Below are 17239 nucleotides of genomic sequence, written 5' to 3'. Positions count from 1 at the left end.
AAATACATAAATAAATAAATAGCTAACTAGCAGAGGGGAAGTTGATAATGAATTCCAGAGACCATCCCTTAAAAAAAAGAAGAGAGAGAGAAAATGAGATTAAGATTGGATAGAGAGTACAGACGTTGGCTATGTGTGATTAATTCAAGCATTCACCTGCTTGGTAGACTATGTAAAGTACTCCAAACCTTTGCAAAGGGTAGGTGTATGTTCTTTTTTTCAAAGTGTGGTAAGCTTTTTGTTTACTAAATTAAGTTGGTATCTGTTAGTGTATCATGCAGATGAATCCTTTCCTCTTCCTGCTTCTGCAACAGCATTAGCACAAATTTACTTGACTAAATGAACGTCCTCATTTTCAGTGACTCATATGTTCTAAACAGTGAGTTTCCTTGCCAGTCAGTGGTCAACCCACATGACCCTCGGCAACAGACATCGTGTGTGATGCCAGCAGGCATTGCGAAATCCCAGCGTGTGACGGGTGCTCAGCCTCTGATGCTCAAGTGAGCCTGTGCCCAAGATTGCTAATCAATAGAGAGGCGTGTGTATCAGGGTGTGTGTACAAGAGAAAAACAGGCATTTTGTAATCAACAAAAAAGAACTAACATCTTTTTTTTTTTTAAGGGAGGGCATTGCCTTGCCATTTCACCCTCACCCTCATAGGACAAGTCATCCATTGTGTCTTTTAGTGTAAGCCTGATTTAGTTTTAGAAACTTATAACTGATGTTTTGTAAGTTTGATGTAACATGTACTTTTTTTCCTGTCTTTGCTGATAATCAGTTAAAACAACTCCTGCATCATATAATGAATGGGGTTGGTGGTTCATGGGCTCAAGGAAAATGAAAAAGGGGAAAATGGAGGTCTGCTGATGTGAAGAATCTTGAGTAATTTTAGAAAAAGGGGTATCAGGTGGAAGAAATTGTAAGCAAAGGCAGGCGAGTAGGAGAGCCTAAGAGATATTAGGGGCCCAAGAACTGATTTAGTCTGGTTGGAGCTAGGATGAGTGAAGGTGAGTTGGAGGTGCAGAGTGTCGAGATTGAATATTTCAATCCTAAAGAGCCCTGAATTCCAGGCCAAGAAATTACTTAATTAAATTCAGGACAAATCTGGTAGCTTTTTGGAAGCGGGGTTAGGAAGAGGGTGGGGAAAGTGGAGAAAGGAGGGTGGTAGATGGAAAGCCATTCTGGAAGGTACTGGGGCCTTGAACCAGAGCCATGGGGCTGGTGCAGAGGTGGAGGGTCTGTGCAGCCATGTAAAAATGTGAGCCTTGGGGAAGAAGTCAGGACTACAGATGTACATTTGGGAATTATTTGCAGAGGGTGGAAGTTGAAATGGTAGATTGAATGAACTCACTGAGTGAAAGACATTTATAGAGGCTAGAGAAAAAAGGGGGGCAGGAAGAGATAAATGAGCCAGATGAGTATCAACCAGGGAAAAGAATAGGAGCAGAGAGAGTGGAAACTCAGAGGAGAGAGAGTTCTAACTTTATATTTTCTCTCTCCTTATTCCTCTGCCCACTGATACTCTTCTGTGTTATATTTTTCGATAGATGTTTTCTATCAACTCTTTTTCAGAAATAAAAGCAGTGAATACCTTATCTGTAAACTGCTTTTTTGTGAGTGTCTACACACGTGAGGTGGTGGTGGGGTTATTAGGGACTTCTAAAGCTAACGTAGAAATTACGTATTTTAGGGTAAGATTTGAAATGCAGGGGTGACACTGGTTTATGTGGAAAGTGGTCATAGTACGGTCTCACTTTGTTGCATCTTTGCAGTTCTGCAGAGTCTGAGCCATCAGACTGATGGGATTCTGGGAGAGCCAGCAGATGACACACAAAGGATATGTGTGTGCACGTTCTTGTGTAAACATTTTAAATTTGGGTTTACACATCTTTTAAAAACTTTCTGGCCTAGGTAGTATTTACATTCACATGGTACAAAAATCATAGCAATTTAAAAACATGTGCTTTGATAAGTATAGCTTCCAGCCGTTACTTTCTACCTCCATGCCATGTTAGTGTCTTATGGATGTTCCAGTGGTTCTTTATGTGACCTCAAACATGCTATTGTAATGGAAATGTTTGTTATTTTCTTGAGTTGCTAATACCAAAGATGATGTACAGTAAACACTACTCTGAGCCAGTTTTTCACTTGTAGCCTGTAGTCCTTTCCATATTATTACTTAGAAAGTTTCTTTTTTTTAACAGCTACAAGAAATTTCATTACATCAATGCAAATGGTTTTTTACCTGTAGTTCTCCACCTTTTGCTATCAAAGAATATGTGGCGATTCACACCATTTGTAACATGAATTACGTGTAACATAAATCTGTGACATGAATGGGATTGCTCTGTCAGAGAGCATTTGTAATTTTGATTGATGGCCAAATCACCCTTCATTAATGGTTGTACTATTTGTACTTCCACTAGGGGTGTATGGAAGTGCCTCTTTCCCCACGGCTTCACCAATGGTGTAAATGTATGTCAAACTTTTGGGTTTGTGCCAGTCTGATAGGTGAGAAGTGGAAACTCATGTTAGTCTTAATTTGCATTTCTTTTATAGAGAGTGTGATTTGGTACACGTTTTATGTTTAAGGGCCATTTCTATTTCTATTTCTGGAAACTGTCTTTTGGCAATTTTTCTTTTCTTTTCTTTTGCCCATTTTTCTCTCTCTCTTGATTTCTGTTTCACTTTGATTTCTGGGACCTTCTCATATATTAAAGTGATTAGCTTTTGTCTGTCTGAGCTAAAAATACTGCTTTCAGTTTGCAATTGTATTTTCCCCTTTGCTTATCATGCTTCTTACTATGCAGATATTTTCTTCTTTTTTAAATAAATTTATTTATTTATTTATTTTTGGCTGCGTTGGGTCTTCGTTGCTGCACGCGGGCTTTCTCTAGTTGCGGCGAGTGGGGGCTACTCTTCGTTGTGGTGCGCGGGCTTCTCGTTGCAGTGGTTTCTCTTGTTGTGGAGCACAGGCTCTGGACGCGCGAGCTTCAGTAGTTGTGGCACGCGGGCTCAGTAGTTGTGACTCGCAGGCTCTAGAGCGCAGGCTCAGTAGTTGTGGCACACAGACTTATTTGCTCCACAGCATGTGGGATCTCCCAGGACCAGGGCTCGAACCCGTGTCCCCTGCATTGGCAGGCGGATTCCTAACCACTGGGCCTCCAGGGAAGTCCGATATTTTTCAATTTTATGTAGTCAAATTTATCAATATTTTGTTTTTATAGCTTCTGGATTTTTATTTTTTTTAGTAGAAAAATTTTCTTTCTGCCAAGTCTTAAGGGAATTCTCCAGTGTTTTCTTTGACTACTTTTATGGCTTAAAAAAAAAAATTTAAATCTTTGATTCATTTATTCTGGTGTATTTGTCCAGATGGCTACCCAGATGTTGCAACACTGTCTATTAAAAAGCCCATCTCTACCCAAATGATTTGTGATGCAACCTTAATAATTTCCTGAATTCTAGTATAGTTTTGGATCTATTCCTGAACTTTCTATTCTGCAGTGTTTACTTGTCTTGTCATGCACTGGTACATTGTTTTAATTATTGACATTTTAATATCTGGCAGGGATCGTTGTTCTCATTTCTTTTCCTTACAGAACTGTCTTGTGAATTCTTGCTTATGATCCGTATGATCTTGACATTCAGCTTGTCTATGTTCCAGAGGAAATACAACTATCTATTTTTATTGGCATTGTGGTAAATTTAAAAATTTACTGAGGGTGGTTTGACCTTATCTGTGTTGAGTCTTCTTCTCCAAGAACATTACATCTTTCCATTTGTTTAGGTGTTTCTTTGTACCCTCCAGAGGTGTTTGAAAGTTTTCCTTAGACAGTGTACATTTCCTCTTAAGTTTATAATTCCAGTAGATATTATAAATGGAGCCTCTTCTTCCATCATATCTTCTAACTGATTGTTGTTTGTATATTGGAAAGCTTTGACTTTAGTAAGGCAGAAGGATATAAAAAAGTAGGAATTCTACTTATGTAGGTTTCAGATTTCCTTTTTTTTTTTTTTTCAGGCATGCAGCTATTTTATCTTCGTAGTGATAGTTTTACCACTTGTTATTCAATTTTAGTTTGTATTTTATTTCTTTTCCAGTTTATACTTCATTTCTTTCCCTTGTCTAATTGTGCTGGCTGCTACTCCAATACAGCATTGACTAGCAGTGGTGTTAGTTGCCGTTCCTGCTGGGGACGGGCTGTAGTGCCTGTAGCATCGTCCCTGTAAGCATCAGGTTGGCTTTGATCTAGTTTTCCATCTTATGGTAAATACTTTTTTTTTTTTTTTTAATTTTATTTATTTTTTTTGGCTGCGTTGGGTCTTCGTTGCTGTGCGCGGCCTTTCTCTAGTTGCGGCGAGCGGGGGCTACTCTTCGTTGTGGTGCACAGGCTTCTCATTGTGGTGGCTTCTCTTGTTGCGGAGCACGGGCTCTAGGCGCACGGGCTTCAGTAGTTGTGGCGCATGGGATTTGTTGCTCCACGGCATGTGGGATCCTTCCGGACCAGGGCTCAAACCCGTGTCCCCTGCATTGGCAGGCGGATTCTTAACCACTGCGCCACCAGGGAAGTCCAGTAAATACTTCTTGATGCTTGTTTTGTAAATCAAGAATGAATGTTGAATTTGTCATGCTTTTCAGCATATCTGGTGATGAGTATTTCCCCCACCCCCTTAGGCATATTATGGTAAATTACATTAATAGCTTAATATTAGAGTCATATTTGTGTTTATGGACTAAACATTGTTTGGTCATAATATGGTGCTGGAAGCTGTCTACCAAAATTGGAGTTAGGATTTTTGCAATTGATCCTTATATTTGAGATTAGTGTATTACCTACTACTTGCTTCCCTCCTTCCCCCTTTATGCCCTTTCTTCTCAGATTTAAAGGTTTGGTAAAATTCCTTGTAAAATGGTTTGGGTCTGGGACAGGTAAAGTTTCCTTACTCCCCACAACATTATTGCATTTGTGCAAATGGTTCCCTTTAGAGCAGGGATCCCCAATCCCCGGGTATGAGGCCTGTTAGGAATTGGGCCGCACAGCAGGAGATGAGTGGTGGTCGAGGGAAGCTTCATCTGTTGCTCCCCAGTGCTCACATTACCTCCTGAACTGTCCCCCCCATCGTTTAGAGCAATCATCTCTTGGTGTCAGTATTAGTATTATTTTCTTAGTTAGAAAGCTATCCATTCTGCCTAGCTTTTTATTATATTCATTTGCGTAGGACTTTATGCAAAGTTGTTTCTTATGATTTTTATACTTTTCTGTTTATGTTATTTCTTCTTTGTAAATTCTTATTTTACATCATATGTGGACTTTCTCCCCTGTCCTTATTTTGTTTTTCCTACTTGGATTAACTAGTGGGATGTGTAGGTGTTTAAAGTAAACTTTACCCTTTTCATGTTAAAAAAAAAAAGTTGAATGTGACTCTTAAATGTGCCAACTGGGGAAACGTTACTGGGGGGGGGAGGGGAGCACGAGTAGTTTCATAACTCTAAAGCTTTTTTAAAAACTAGGCAATCGTGATTGAGTAGCTCTTAGGGAACCAAAGGAGATGCTAAGTCAGCATTTATTTTGAGCCCATTTCATGTATATCATGGGTCATGATAGTTCTGCTGATTTTGCCCCCTTTTCTTTTTATGGACCTATTATATGGTACATACGAATATCATTCTAAAGCAGGGACACTTGTGAAACTTTTATGTAGTGAGTTTTTTTTTTCTTCAGTTTGCATTGTATTCATGTTTTCGTTTTTCATCCTTACCGATCTCTCTACTTCCAAGAACAGATAAACTTCAAACCTTAAAACAGCAACCAAAAAATGACCTAGCCAACAGCAACCCCTCTTACAAGTATATTGCTAATTTGACCATCAAATCGATAAAATATTATCAATAATAGGTGAAACTAAGCAGAAAGATGTTAATGTGTGTCTGTGAACTCTCAGTGTTCTAATACTTACTGGTAATAACATGTTTCTCTCATCCTAAGTATTTCTTCTTCTAAATCATTTTAGGTTGTAGGGTGAGGGGTTAACGTAGATCTGTCACTCGTAGCAACAAAATAATTTGATTCAGAGGTGGGGACCAATCCAGGTTTTGTGGGGGCCTGAAGCTTATACAATTTGGAGACTCTCTTTAAGAAAAAGAATACACAAAGTTAGGTGTGGGAGCTCGGCAGGGGCCGTGCAGGTGAGGAGACTGAAGCTTAACCTTCTTAACTTTACAGTCACTCTGTCTTTGGCTCAAGAGACCTTGAACTCAATGTAGAGTCATGGCTGAGGATACAACAGGTTGTATAGAGGCTGTTTTCTACAAACCTTGGCTGGGTAACAGTCCAGGTTAATGAGGATATAACAGAGGTAAATGACTTTAGAATAAACCCTAACAGTGACAACGATAAAACATCAAGGGTGATTATTATCCTTTCTAAACCTTGACTAACCTGCAAGATGCCTGGGGCAGCTGCTTCTGCCTCAGAGAGGACTTGAAGAGGAAGGATACCGCAGGACATCTGTGTGCTGAATCACAAATTGGACAGAACAGCCTCCTGGGCAACTTGGACCTGGCTGAACTACAAACTGAGGGAGTATTAAATGGACCACTGCCCAGGGGCTGTTTTTTATTGGGCTTACTGTAGGAAGACCTAATGGGATGTGCTCCAGGCTGTAAAAGATTCCTGCCCCAGATGGAAAAAAAAAAAAAAAAAAAAAAACCAGTGACTTGAGTTCCTGCTTCCTGGGAGGGATGATTAAGCCTAAGTCAGTCAGTGACAAGTGCGTGTCCAGATTAATGACAGATGGAGGACACTTATAGGTTTTCCCATATCAAAGTTCCATTTCTTCCTTCAAAGGTAGGAGAGATACTCAGTAGAACTGCTACTCAGGGCTTCTCTTTAGCAAGGAAGAACTGGGGCTGATGTGGAGTTGATGGGAAAGATCTTACATCTTTGAGGTTTGTCAGAGAGCAACTGTTGGAGAGTGACATGGAATTTGAAGGTTTAGGATATGAGAGAACATTTGGTTTTGGAGTCACAGACTTGGTTTCAAATCCTGGTTCTATTTCTTTCTCTCCCCATGCCTCCAGCTAAGTTACCCAGTCACTCTGAGCCTTAGTTTCCTAGTCTGTAAAATGGGGATAATAGACAATACCTCATAGGATTATGGGGATTACATGAGTGTACATGTCAAGGGTTTGGCACACAGTCTGGCATCAGGAAGCATTCAATAAATGTCAGTTGTCTTTTTAGTTTAGGAAGGTAGACAAAATTATTCGTGGGAAGGGTAGGTATGATTGGCTAGAGCCTCTAATTGGGATTATAGCTAAAAGTTGTGGAGACTCTTAAATGTGACAGTTTTCTTTTTAAAAAATATTTATTTATTTATTTATTTTGGCTGCACCGTGTCTTCGTTGCGGCTCACGGGATCTTCGTTGCGGCATGCAGACTCTTAGTTGCAGCATGAGGGATCTAGTTCCCTGACCAGGGATTGAACCTGGGCCCCCTGCATTGGGAGCGTGGAGTCTTACCCACTGGACCACCACGGAAGTCTCTGTAACAGTTTTCTGATTCCCCAAAAAAATTGAGGCATAATTAACATACATTAAACTGCACAAATATCAACCGTTCAACAAGATGAATTTTTACGTACTTGTAAACCAATGTGACTACCACCCAGATTCAGCTGAAGAACATATTCATGATCTCAAAGTTCTCTCAGGCCCTGCTTAGTAGGCGTGACTCATCCCTCAGTCCTCATTGTAACCTCTCTTTTGATTTCTGCCATTATCAATTAGTTTTTCCTATTTTTTTGAAATTCACATAAATGAAATCATATAGGATGGGCTCTTTTGTGTTTTTTTCAAGCAGCATAATGTTTATGAGATTTCTCCATGTTGTTACATGAATCAGTGCATTTTTTTAAATTGCTGTGGAGTATTTCTTTATACAAATACATAATAATTTGTTTACCCGTTATTGTGTTGATTGACATTTGGGTTATTTTGCAGTTTTTAGCCGTTAGGAATAAAGCTGCTATGACCATTGTTGAGAACCTGTTTACTTGTTTTTCTTGGGTACATACCTTGAAGCGGAATTGCCAGGTCATAGGGTAAGCAAGTGTGTTTAACTGTTGGAAACTGCTAAATGGTATTCCAAAACGGTTGTACACTCTCAGAGCTGTGTCTGCATTCCATAGTCTCTTCAGTGCTTGGTATTTTTGGCCTTTTTAATTATAGCCATTGTGGTGGGTAAGTAGTAGTACGTATCTCATTTTGGTTTTTAAAAATAGCATTTTTAGTACGTTTCTCTCACTATGTAAAATAATGCATATACTTTATTGAAAAATTAGACATTGCAGATGTATAAGAAAATTAAACGTTACCCACATGAAATCCTATTACTCAGAGAAGACCTAATATTTTGATATCTTTCCTTATAGTTTTTCCCCCATTCCTATATATTTTAAAAAGTGTAGTTATTTTAATTTAGTTGATTTGGGGTTGGACCCTGATGTCTTTACTTTTATAGATTCCAAAGATATTCTAATGTGCAGCCATGCTTGAGAACTACTGAGTTAGTTCAACTCCTTTTTTTCCCTCTCCCATCTGTGTATTGAATATTTTAGTGCCTGGCCTGGCACTCTCTGTAATGACTGAATGAACGAATGAATGAGATTTAGATGAGGAAGTTGATTCCCAGCTAAACTGACTTTTCAAATGAGTTTCTTAAACAGATTTTTAAAAAAATACAGTATTCAGTTTTAAAAAGTAAAGAGCATAGTACAGTTAATTCCCTTATAGCCATCACCCAAATTCAATAAGAATTTGCTTTATCTATCCTTTTTTTCAGTTTTTCCTTTGTGGAAGTATTTTATTTAATTAAAAGTTTAATTACAGATGTAGTATGTGAGCAATGTCGAAAATCAGAGAATACAGATAAGCAATCAGAAACACCGTATTCTCACTTTTTTTTTTTTGTGCTGTCATGTATTTTAATGTATAATTGTAGTGACTCATTTTAAAAATTTTTATTGGAGTATAGTTGCTTTACAATGTTCTGTTAGTTTCTACTGTACAGCAAAGTGAATCAGCTATACATATACATGTGTCCCCTCTTTTTTGGATTTCCTTCCCATTTAGGTACCCAGAGAGCATTGAGTAGAGTTCCCTGTGCTGTACAGTAGGTTCTCATTAGTTATCTATTTTATACATAGTATCAGTAGTGTTATATGTCAACCCCAATCTCCCAATTCATCCCATCCCCCCACCCCCCGTACTCTCACCTTAATGAATGTCCTTTTATGGGAGTATTTTAAAACTAGATATATGTCATTTTACCTCTAAGTACCTTAGTATGCGTCTCAAAAATCTGACTTTTTAAAAACATAATCTGGATACCATTATTACACTTAACTAAGTTAATAACAGTAAACTGGATTTTTTTTTTTTTTTTAGATGTAGTGTGTTTATTTTTTTTTTTAATTTTTATTTATTTATTTATTTATGGCTGCATTGGGTCTTCGTTTCTGTGCGAGGGCCCTCTTCCGCCGCGGCAAGCGGGGGCCACTCCTCATCGCGGTGCGCGGGCCTCTCACCATCGTGGCCTCTTTTGTTGCGGTGCACAGGCTCCAGATGCGCAGGCTCAGTAATTGTGGCTCACGGGCCTAGTTGCTTCGCGGCATGTGGGATCCTCCCAGACCAGGGCTCGAACCCGTGTCCCCTGCATTGACAAGCAGATTCTCAACCACTGCACCACCAGGGAAGCCCAGTAAACTGGATTTTTAAAGAGTCCTTAGGAAGGAGAGCAGTGGTAGTCAGGAACACAAAGGATTCACTGTGAAATAAGCATAGTCAAATCGCCTAATTTATGTGCTGGAAATTGTAACTTGACTAACGGCCCAGGGAATTTTTTGCACATGGTATATCTCAAGCTTAGCCTTGTGATGGTAAATTATTTTGAAAAAAGGTGGCAAAAAGTGGGCTGGAAACCTGTGCAATTGGGTGACTGCATAGTTGATTCACTCATTAGTGTGTGAATATCTGTGATGATTAATGAACTGGAGAAGAATGAGGACAGAGCTCAGTGGTCTGTTCAGGGATCTGTCCTTCGCTCTGGCTTGTTAGAATTGTATCAGGACCTTGAACTATGCCTAGAGATTGAACATGGGTCTTATCTCTCCGGAGGCTGGCACTGAATATTTCCGCTCTTTAATCCCAGCTGCTCTGATCCACCCTACTCCCCAGCCCCAACCGCATACAGTTAATCTTTTTTTAAAAAAATAAATTTATTTACTTATTTTTGGCTGCGTTGAGTCTTTGCTGCTGCGCGCCGGCTTTCTCTAGCTGCGGCAAGCGGGGGCTACTCTTCGTTGTGGTGCGCGGGCTTCTCATTGCGGTGGCTTCTCTTGTTGCAGAGCATGGGCTCTAGGTGCACAGGCTTCAGTAGATGTGGCACGTGGGCTCAGTAGTTGTGGTGCACAGGCTTAGTTACTCTGGGGCATGTGGGATCTTCCTGGACCAGGGCTCGAACCCATGTCCTCTGCATTGGCAGGAGGACTGTCAACCACTGTGCCACCAGGCAAGCCCGCATACAATTAATCTTTACAGCTACTTTACCCTGGTCTCTTTAATCAGGCCAATCACATTTATGGATCAGGAAGGATATTGGGGCATGGGAGGGAAGAATGTAGGCCTGGCTTTCTTGCCAAGAACTAGAGACCCTCAGAGGAGATTCTCATAGCAGAAAAAGGACCTTGCCACCACTAGTTGGTGCTGGGACAGGTAAACTCCTTCCTGCCCAATTGCTTAATAATTGGGTAGGGGGATATAGAGTAAACTTTTTTTTTTTTTTTAAGAGACGTAGTATTTATTTAATTCTGTAATAGGTAAATCATGGAAATAGGGGATTAACAGATATTGTCTCCTTCAATTCGTTTTTTTCTAAAATTGTGGTAAAAACACTTCACATAAGATCTACCCTCTCAACAAAATTTTAAGTGTACGATACAGTATTGTTAACTCTAGGCCATCCAGCAGATCTCAAGTACAATTTTTACAAAATTGAAGCATAATATACATAGACAAGAGTGTAGAATTATAAATGTACAACTTGGTGGATTTCCCAAAGTAAATGTACTCATGGACCTCTCACCTAGATCAAGAAATAGGACATTAACAGTGTCCCAGAAAGTGCCCCTAATGCCCCCTCTAAGTCACTACAGGACGAGGAAGTTTTTTGTTTTGTTTTTGTTGATTCCAAGCCAGATTTAATTTTTAAATTTCCTGTGGAAATAGTGCTAAAGGAGATTTCTATTTCACGGTACTACTATATGATCACGTATATTTTGGGTTAATTAGGCTTATGATTGGATAGGACTCTAGCTCTAAACAGACTAATTCAAAGTTTCCATGAGAGAGTGTGTCTTAAACTCTGAGCTTCTGACTTTTGGAATATAGCCTATTGGTAGGTTAAGGATCAACTTCTGTACATAAGCCTGCTATATCCACTTTTGGTCTGTGGTGGACCCTGATTTTCCGTAATTGCTGACCTAGAAAGCATACTTTACAGCTGGAAGATGGAAAAACTAGCGTGATTTATAAATGGGCAGTTATTCCAGGAGTTCACTCAGCTAATTTAGAGTTAATTATATTTGAGATGGTTTTAACTTCAGCCTCCATTTCTTTTAACAGGCCTTTCATAGCTAGTATTATTTATGTACCAGTGACTTGCTCAAGGCAGGTGGCACAGACAGCTTGTGCAATTCATCTCTTGCATTAGATATAATTGTTCTAATTTTATTTTCATCCAAGCATGAACCTTGTCGTGTTGGCCGAAGCACTGGTGTAAGGACAAAGTTCAAATGTTTATGGCTTTCCTTTTTTGAGGTTAACTTGCGAAACAAAAGGAAATATTTTCTAGAATCAGGGTTTTACCAATTTAAGAACTGTGGGTTCTCTGAAGGATCAGGATTAATTTATTAATAATAACGAGGTTTCCTTAATGACAATAAAACCAGTGTAGAAACTGTCTGTGCTAGTTAAATCTGATATGTATTTATATCTATATTTTGAAGACTTTTGGTCTACTTATGAACATTTTTTGGTGTCAAAAGAAATATTTCCTCTTTTTCTAAGGTGTATTTTGATGCCTGATACATAGTGAGTATCCCCTATATGTGGATTGAATTGAATATTTTTTCCTGTTAGAAGTTCATACTTAAGGTGAATTCAGTCAGTATTTCTGACCCTCAGTAGTCAATATTCAGGAAGGAAGTAACATTATGAATTCAGTAGTGCTTCTTTTGACATCTAATTTTATAATACCTAATTTCAGGTTTTGTGTGCCTTATTAAAGAGCTCTTAAGCTAGTACCTGCTCTCTTACAATATAGAGCTTCATCTTGGGAACAATTGTCAGTTCCATGTAACTTTTTTTTTTTTTTTCTTGGTTATAGCACATGTGTAGCCAACACCTAATTTAATAAATAAAACTTTACAAAACAAATTCTCCTGTTTATCCCTCCCTGATTCCATTGCCCTGCCAAACCTGAAAGTACTACTCTGATTTTGATGTTTATTATTTTCATACTTCCCCTATACATGTATGTATTCTTAAACAATACGTAGTATTTATTGTTTTGCATTATTCAAACTCTATAAAAATATCACCTTTCACATATTACTCTGAATTGTTTGTTCCTTCTGATGTTTGCGAATTATCTAATTTGGTAAATTTTAGTTAATTTCTTTTAACTGCTATGTAGTATATACTTCATATATCCATTTTTAAAAATATGAACTGCCATTTATTTATTTACGTATAATTGACATATAACATTATATTAGTTTCAGGTGTACAACATAATGATTCGATATTTGTATATATATATTTTAAATTAAATTAAATTTGATTTTTCTTGGCCATGCCATGTGGGTGGCATGTGGGATCTTAGTTCCCCGACCAGGGATCAAACCCGTGCCCCCTGCAGTGGAAGCGCAGAGTCTTAACCACTGGACCACCAGGGAAGTCCCGATATTTGTATATATTGCTGTATATCCACCTATTGAATGAACCTTTGTATTGATTCCACTATTTTGCTATTATAAACTATGTGGCAAGATGTTCTTATATATGCCTGTTTGTGCACAATTTTATAAGAATCTCTCTAGAATATAAGGAAAAAGCTCATCCTTAAAGTGGAATACCAAATAATAAATGTAGAGGGAATGAAGGAGAGAGAAAATACTATTTTAGAAGACACATAGTGTCTTTATCATATCACTATGACACACATAGTGTCATAGTATTAAAATACTATTTTAAAAGACACCAATTTATTTGGGGTGAAAGTGTGAGGAGCAGGATATTTCTGTAGTTTCAAAGCATCTCCTTTTTATAGATACTTATAGGTAATAATTATCTACTTATTAATCAAAAAGAGAAAAATAGTAACTTCACAGTGGAGGAACCCTGTAAGCACTGACTACCTCAAACCAAGTGGTCAAAGTTAAACGTCACAAATCATGGGACAAACTGACATCAGTGCCTCCCCATGTGATGCACTGAGAAGGATACAGCATCACTTACATAGTATTCCTGCCCAAAGTGTACAACCTGCATCTAATCGCGAAGAGACATCACGTTAACCCAAATTGAGACATTCTACAAAATAAATGGCTTGTGCTCTTAAGAAATGTCAGTATCTTGAAAAACAAAGAAAGGCTGAGGAAACTTTTCATATAATAGGAGACTACAGAGACGACATGTAAAGGTATTGTACAATCCTGGGTTGAATCCTGGACCAGAAAAAAAATGCTATGAAAGATATTGGGACCATTGTCAGAATTTAAATAAGGTCTGTAGATACTAGTATTGCAGTAATGTCAACTTTCCTCATTTTGATAATTGTACAGTGGTTATGGGAGTTCCCTGGCGGTCCAGCAGTTAGGACTTGGTGCTTTCACTGCCGTGGCCCTGGTTCAATCTCTGGTTGGGGAATTAAGATCCCGCAAGCCCCGCGACAAGGCCAAAAAAAAAAAAAGTACTGAGGTTAAATAAGTGAAGCTCCATGTCCTAAAGAAATCTATGCTGAAATATTTGGGGGTAAGGGGCATGATGTCTGCAATTTATTCTCAAGTGGTTCAGAAAAAAGTATTGTTTTATACATACAGAGATACGACAGTAAAGCAAATGTGACAAAACATTGGCAGTTCGTGGATCTGGGTAAAGTGAACCATCACTGCAGTTTTTCTGTATATTTGCAATTATTAAATGCAGATCTTCCTGCGGTGTATACCTGGAAGTAGAGTTGCTGGGTCTTGGGCTGTGAATATCTTTAAATTTACTAGACAGTGCCAAATTGTTTTCTAGTGTGGTTGTGCTAATTACATTCCATTGTCCCAGGTCTTTACCAACACTTGATATTATTCAATTAAAAATTTTTATCGGTCTTCATGGGTATGAAATAGTATCTCATTGTGGTTTTTGCATTTCTCTGATTATAGGGAAGCTGAACATCGTTTTAAATGTTTATTTAAAAGTAAGTAAGTCATTAAGGCTTACTCTTTTTATGAATTCCTCGCCATATACTTAAGCATTTTTTTAACTGAGTTCTTTGACTTTTTCTTATGAATTTTTTGTATGTTAAGATATTCTGGAAATGAATCCTTTGTCAGTTAGATGCATTGCAGTTACCCACATACTTTCGAAAGAGGCTTAAGGAAAATATAAAATTGAGTTATATTTTATTTGAGTTACACAGAATAAAGTAGGTCAGAGGGCAGAGAAAACATTGCACATCAAATGTGTAGTGGCTAAAGGGTTGGCTTCTGTTTACAGATCTCTTCTCTCCTGGCTCAGTTAAATAATATGAGGCAACTTGAACTTGTATTTTTATCTCTGGTCCTTCTGAAAAAGGTTATTTTTTAGAAGGGCAGTCTCCTGTCTCCAGTGTATTTCATTCAGCGATTTCCCAAGTAACTGTTCATTTCTTCCCTTCTAGACTTAATAAAAAAAGTCTATACATTGCTAAATAATGAAACTCTTGCACTGCTAAATATTGGCCAGTGCTCGGATTGAGTAACCTGCTCTCAGTGGTACTGCAGCACCTACAGAGCAAGAGGGTAATTCAGTAGCAAAACTATTTGGTTCATTTTCTAATACTGATTAAACCCTTTGCAGAGATGAGGAAAGATTAAACCACTTGGAGTACGCTACTGAAAAAGATAATCTAATGATCATTCAAGAACTTACTTTCGTGCTCTCATTCTTAAGGTGGTTAGGTATTAGCTTTGCATGCGGGCAAAAACAAACAAAACCCACCAAAAAACTCAAAAGTGAAATCAGAAAACTTTAGCCTTTGTAAGGACTTTCCCAGCCCCCTGCCCCCCATTTTATAAAGGAGAACACCAAGTTCGGTGACTTATTGGTTAACCCCGGTCACAGAGCAAGCTGGTGGTTGTCCTAACAGAACTTGACTTTGGATTCCAGATCCTCTTTACTTTCTACTCCAGTGCATTATGCTGCCATCCCTTCAAAAAACGGGTGTATTACAGCTCCTCCTACAGATGCACATCCAAGTTCTCCAGAGGGCAGATCACATAGCTGTCTCCACTTTCCTCATTGATTTCCTAGTAAACTGAAAGATGAGAAAATCAAAGGGGATCTTCTTTCAGGGAACTCATCGTCTTAAGTCTTGACTTTTCTAATTAATGTAAGAAGTAAATTCATTTGTGATATGCCCCATAGGGACAAATGGATAGCCATGTCACTGTGTATATAGCTACTTTTTATTTTGAAGATCTTCTCATCTATTATTTTTATTCAGTGGGTAGAACCGAGTGGCAGTAGTCATTTTTCAATCTACCAAACTTATGCTACTTTAAAAAATCTTTGAATTATTTTCTTTATGGAAAATACAATAACAGTATAAAGAGGAAAACCTAGTCCTATTGCCCAGAGATAACCACTTAATGTTTCCTTCTGGACATTTTTACTATATATATATTTCATAGAGTTAAGAGTAAACCATAGTTTTAGATCCTGACTTTTTTCACTTAACATTATAGTTTTTATTAATGGATATACTATATCTCATTGTCTGGATCTATTTTTTTTTAATTAATTAATTTTTGGCTGTGTTGGGTCTTCGTTGCTGCGCGTGGGCTTTCTCTAGTTGGCGGCGAGGGAGGGCTTCTCATTGCGTTGGTTTCTCTTGTTGCGGAGCACGGGCTCTAGGCGTGCGGGCTTCAGTAGTTGTGGCTCGCAGGCTCTAGAGCACAGGCTCAGTAGTTGTGGTGCTCGGGCTTAGTTGCTCCACGGCATGGGGGATCTTCCTGGACCAGGGCTCGAACCCATGTTCCCTGCATTGGCAGGCGGATTCTTAACCACTGTGCCACCAGGGAAGTCCCTGTCTGGATCTATTATAATGAAAATGCTACAGTGAACACTCTTGCCTGCGTTTCTGATTATTTTCTTATGACAGATTCCTAGAATTGGAATTATTGAATCATCAGCAAAACTATTTTTAGTTTCTTCATGCCAAACAGATTTTGACAAAATTGCTCCTAGTTCCACACTCATACAAATTGAGTATGAGAGTACCTGTGTCATTTCTGTCTGTGAACTTTATCATTAAACAAACATATTGCTGATTTGATCATGCAAATAGACCACTCTTTGTCTGATTCACGTTTCTTTGATTACAAGTAAAAAAGCTTTAAAATATTTATTAACTATTTATCTTTTTTCTACGAATTCAGTTCATGAACTTTGCTTACTTTTTTGCAGGAGCCTATGTTTTTCTTATTAAGTAATTTTTACATATTAAAAACATCAAATTTTTGCTATTTGTGGTAAATATCTTTTGCCATTTTGCTTGCTTTCTGGCTTTATAGTTTTTATCTGGGGAAAACATAAATCTTTGTTTCTACACAGTCTAGATTTATACTTGGGGAGAGTTTGTTTCTGTGTGTTCTTTTGCTAATGATTCATAGGGAGAAGGTGCAAGCAAAAGGGTTATTGAGGACCAAATTCCTCTGTAATGAATTGAAATCATTGGGTAGAAACCGTTTCACACAGACTCAGGGATTTTTACCTCTTTTCCCACTGCAGTTGCTTGTCTTTTATTTCTGAAATCTGCTTCATGTTACCCATTCGATTTATTTATTTGTCTTCTGCACAAGTTAAAGTAGCCTCTTTGATCAGTTGTTCTTCTGTCCTATGGCATTTTCTCATGTCCTGATGCTT

The 17239-nt window shown here is 38.3% G+C and overlaps 1 protein-coding gene and 1 long non-coding RNA gene across 6 annotated transcripts in view; one reads left to right on the top strand and one right to left on the bottom strand.

Moving 5' to 3' along the window:
* GPAT3 (glycerol-3-phosphate acyltransferase 3) overlaps positions 1 to 17239 on the top strand; it is a 57888-nt gene that overhangs the window by 20903 nt on the left and 19746 nt on the right. The window lies entirely within an intron of this gene.
* LOC309628317 lies at positions 2814 to 17234 on the bottom strand. Its single transcript, XR_014244413.1, has 2 exons — positions 13323 to 17234; positions 2814 to 13260 (listed from the first exon to the last, which is right to left on the bottom strand). It is a non-coding gene; the product is annotated as an uncharacterized lncRNA (long non-coding RNA).

This window comes from Balaenoptera borealis (assembly GCF_965194805.1).
Source record: "Balaenoptera borealis genome assembly, chromosome: 4".
In the NCBI taxonomy this organism is placed as follows: domain Eukaryota; kingdom Metazoa; phylum Chordata; class Mammalia; order Artiodactyla; family Balaenopteridae; genus Balaenoptera; species Balaenoptera borealis.
Note: the sequence above shows the minus strand (reverse complement) of the source record. Positions and strands in the feature narration are given on the sequence as shown.